The following is a 5,000-nucleotide window of genomic DNA, read 5'->3' on the forward strand; positions in this document are numbered from 1 at the left end:
ACTTCCTCGCTCTCAAGCACGACAAAACCTAATGTTTATCTGATTGCAGCTAATGAACAAGAAGGATGTTCTTCCCACTTTCAACCTGACTATACTCACAGACATACACATCATTCTATGAACATTTTAATAGCTTTCCATAATCAGGAAGAAAAATAATCATATAATAATCTGACATTCTCTTTCTCATGTCTATTACTTCACATATTCTTGCTAATCTAGCAAATGTTATACAAAATCTACTTCATAACCTATTCCTGTATCCCTATGAGCTGAGACCTTCTTACACTACTATCATCACATGCATCTATCAAGTTAAATACATTTCTCCTATAACAAGAACAGAAACTCAAGTGAGATATTTCCCTTACTCGAATAAACAAACAAACAAAAAAATAGGCCTCCACACCAGCCAAGAGGCCTAGCAGGACTAAACCTGTACTCCCAACACCTCTACCTATCTACAACCTATCTCGAAACCCTACATCCAGAGTGCTATTCTAACCCTACACAAGCCCAGAGAAATAACAACTTCGCCATGTCAAATAAAATAAAAAACCCAAAAGCACGTAAAGTCCCCCCCCACCACCACCACACGACTGCCTATCAGCCAAGGCACGAGACCCTCACCCTCCGTGCAGGTAAAATTCTAAATCTCATCCCTCTTCCGAATTAACGGGGTTTTCGCACTTCAAAAGACCGGAACATCCATCACAACTTCGAGATAGAGAGTTCATGATCCTCAATTGAAGGAATTAAGGTATGGGTAGGTTTACTCACGCGGCTTTGAGTGTTAATTACAGGCCACCTGAGTGTGTCTCCTCCCTACAGAGCCTGACAACATGTAAACACAAATGCGTTCGAGATTCGCTGAAATTTTTCTCGATTCAAAAAACCGGATTTTTTATTCTCGTTTTTCCGTGAGTTGTCCAAAATAAATCGTTCTAGACTGTCGATTTATACGTTCTATCAAAGGAAATTCTCGGTTCTATGTGAAGGAGAATTATGTCAATTCTTACACATCGTAAGAAAAAAGATATGATTATAAATACTCTTTCGCGTCAGAGTGTTATATTTCCACTGAATACGAAAGTGGAAATGTACGAGGAATGTCTACGCTCATATTTCTGACTTCATTTCTTGTCTTTGATTGATGTCTTTCTTCTACAACAAAAGTTAACTAATGAGCCATTTTACGCAGTTTCCATTTCTCGGATTTTATGGGTGTAGAAGGTAATAATGATTATGATAATAACAATACTATTGCCAACGTTAACGATAATAGTGATGATAATAATATCCATGATAATAATTACAACAAGAATAATAATGATAAAAATAACAATGATAACGATAATGATGATAATGGTAATGACAATAATGATAATGATAATGATATTAAAGATAATAATAATAATATTATTAAAGATGATAATCATAATAATAACAATGATAATACTAATGAAGATAATAATAATCATCATAATAATAACGGTAATAATATTGGTAATAATTATAGCAATAACCATGACAATAATGATAAAGATAACGGTAATGACAATGATGATAGCTATAACAATAATAATAATGATAATAACAGACTATGATGACAATCACCATGATAACAATAATGGTAATAGTGATGATAATAAAAATGATAATAACAGCAATGTTGATAATGACAATTCCTAATGATAATGATAATAGTAAATATATAATAATAGCATTGATCGACATAACAATAACACAAATAACAATAGATGATAATGATAACGATAACAATACTAATAATGAAATTAATAATGATGAAAGTGATAATCATAATAATGATAAAAACAATCATGATGATAATTGTAATAATAATGATAATGATAATGATGATTATAAAAATAATGATAATAATGATGCTGATAGTAATGATGATGATAGTAAAGATAATGATAATAACAAAGACATTACTAACAGTAACAATAATGATGATAATGATAACGATAATGCTACTGATACTAATGATATTGATAATTGTGATAATTATAACAATAATGATTATCATACCAATGATGATAATAGTAATGATGAATAGTAAAAATGGTAATGATACTGATAATGATAACAAAAAATATGAAAATGATAATAAAAAAGAAATAATAATGATAATCTTATCATCATGATAATAAGTATTATTATCATTACTGCCATATCATTATTACCTTTATCATTGCTATAATTTACATGCTATTATTATTACTAACATTGTTGATATCAAAAGCTATAATCATTATTGCCATTTTCATTTCTTTCTTATATTTTTTGCTATTGTTCAATAACAATAACAATTACCATCATCATTATTAGTATCATTATTACCACTGTCGCCTTATTATACTCATCATTATTACTAATAGCAATATTGTTACCATTGCTTATATCAACGCCATTAGCATCATCATTATTACTATTATCATTACTATCCCTGCCATTGTGCTCATATGTTTCGAATCACTAAACGAAACAACAAGACAATGAGGCCGAACAGAGACACCGATTTCGAACAAAAATCGTAAGACAATTCAGTTGTTTCGCCATTTGTATGTCTTTCTTGGTCTGTGTAGAATAAGAAATAAACTTTTTTAAGTAACTAAACTTTGAGGCTGAGGATTAAGGGTTTCAAATGTTTGAATTACAGTTTGATATATGTTTCAACTTCACTGACTCAGAGTTCCCAGTTAAAAAAAAAATTCTTAATATGCAATATAAAGAACGCATTACATTACGAAGGGAATTTCAAGACACAAGTTCACACACGGGTAGAAATATCTCAAACTAACCGTATACAAATCACGTCTAGAGATACAATGCTGACAAGATAATATTCAAATAAGATAAGTCCATATCTACAAGATGTCTTGACCCGTTTACATGTTTGGAAAATGGTTCCACGACTTCAATTTTCCAAATTTAAAAGAGTAGCCTTTGATTTTAACATTGTCTTCGTATTTCAGGCGAATTTAGAAAAGGAGTTAGTGCAACCCCTGTTAATTGAAATACGGGAAAGCTGTAAAATTACTGTAATATCGTATCGTTTGTGAGCCTTGTGGACTTCATCGGTAGTGGTCTGTGATCTTTGACACCTTTCAGGATTTATATTACCCCGACTCCTGTCATTACTCTGATAACTAATCCGTTGCTTATCGATATCATCACCAGTGTTATCTTATCATTCTTATTGCTGATAAATTCAGAAGTTTATTTGATACTTTTCTAGCATTATTATTGTCCTTACCATCACCGTTACTATGAACTTTACTCTTACCCTTGTTATTGATTTCATTCTGATTATCGTTAATCGTATGATTATAACCTTCATCATTTTTTTTTTTTTTTGCCTTCACCACATTTATCGTCACCGGTATTTATAAAACGAAAATCCCTATCATCATTTTACTTATCCGATGTCCCTAGTTGAGGTGACCTTGGGGTAAGTTTGTTGTATCTTAATAGGAAATCCCTCTCTCTCTCTCTCTCTCTCTCTCTCTCTCTCTCTCTCTCTCTCTCTCTCTCTCTCTCTCTCTCTCTCTCTCTCTCTCTCACCCATTACTTTAAATTTCATTCATGGTTAAATTGATATCCTAAGGGCATGTATTCAACGTGCGACTGTCGTCAGCTACTTAAAGTATTATGTAAATAAATCTGCTTCTAACTAGATCATACAGACCTTGGACGTGTGTCTCAGGTAACCTGTACCTGAGGTCATGACAACTTTTTTTTTTTAGCCTTGCTACTGTTGCAGTTGCACTCGTTGCCATTCTTGTTACTGTAGTTGTTACTTGCCGGCTAAGAGGTGATGAATGAAGTACCTTTATTATTTAGTATGACCTTGCAAATCGCCATATTAATTAACTTGCGGCAAAGAATTGAGCCTCTGATTAGTTTCCGAGTTCTTATTATACTGAATTGATTTTCCAAAGACTTTCTTTAGCTGATGTTTATGTCTCCTTGATTTCTATGTAGCAACCAAAAGTCTTATATTCACGATCTCTTCTATTTCGGATTATTTACTGTTGTGATATTATTATAAGTCTTTTGTATCTATTATCTTTCATGTCGAGACATCAATAACACTGTTTGCTTTAGAAAGAATTTTATATAAATCCAAAGTGACACACACTAAAAAAAACACGTGTACTAGAAACGCGCGACTGCATTAAACAAATCTGCATTTGGCTCAGACACGTTTACAGTATTTAGAGAGAGAGGGGGGGGGGAGAAAGAGAGAGGGAGAGAGAGAGAGAGAGGGAGGGAGGGGGAGAGAGAAAGGGGGGGGGAGAGAGAGAGGGGGGGAGAGAGAGGGGGAGGGGGGAGAGAGAGAGAGAGAGAGGGGGGGGGGGGGAGAGAGGAGAGAGAGAGAGAGAGAGAGAGGGGGAGAGAGGGAGAGAGAGAGAGGAGGGAGGAGAGAGAGAGAGGGAGGAGAGAGAGGGAGAGAGGAGAGGGGAGAGAGGGAGAGAGAGAGAGAGGGGGGGGGAGGGAGAGAGAGAGAGAGAGGGAGAGGGGGAGAGAGGGAGAGAGAGAGAGAGAGAGAGAGAGAGAGAGAGTGAGAGAGAGAGAGGAGAGGAGGGAGAGAGAAAAGAGAGAGAGGGGAGAGAAGAGAGAGAGAACAGAGAAGAGAGAGAGATAGAGGGGAGAGAGGAGAGGAGAGGGAGAAGAGAGAGGGGGGAGCAGAGAGAGAGAGGGAGGGAGAGAGAGAGGAGAGGAGGGAGGGAGAGGAGAGAGAGGAGAGAGAGGAGAGAGAGAGAGAGAGAGAGAGAGAGAGAGAGAGAGAGAGAGAGAGGTAGAGCGAGAGAGAGAGAGAGAGGGGGGGGGAAGAGAGAGAGAGAGACAGAGAGGGAGGGAAAGAGAGAGAGAGAGAGACAGACAGAGGGAGAGAGGGAGAGAGAGAGAGAGAGAGAGAGAGAGAGGGGGGGGGGTTATGAATGCATGCAATTTACACGCGTGTGAGAGAT

The 5,000-nt window shown here is 36.1% G+C and overlaps 1 protein-coding gene across 2 annotated transcripts in view; it reads right to left on the reverse strand.

The window, feature by feature from the left end:
- Positions 1 to 2,809, reverse strand: part of LOC122259169 (putative protein phosphatase 2C T23F11.1) — a 15,574-nt gene extending 12,765 nt beyond the window's left edge. Inside the window, exon 1 of one of the 2 annotated variants that reach the window (XM_086543836.1) lies at positions 2,770 to 2,809. The gene's annotated coding sequence lies outside the window, so the exon portion shown is untranslated. Of the gene's footprint in view, positions 1 to 780; positions 893 to 2,769 lie in introns of those variants that run through there. The other variant, XM_043025751.2, reaches the window with a different exon arrangement.
- Between the last annotated feature and the right edge of the window lie 2,191 nt (positions 2,810 to 5,000).

The sequence above is a fragment of the Penaeus japonicus genome, unplaced genomic scaffold (genome assembly GCF_977035675.1).
Source record: "Penaeus japonicus unplaced genomic scaffold, GWHDUDI00000001_assembly GWHDUDI00000014, whole genome shotgun sequence".
Classification (NCBI taxonomy): Eukaryota; Metazoa; Arthropoda; class Malacostraca; order Decapoda; family Penaeidae; genus Penaeus; species Penaeus japonicus.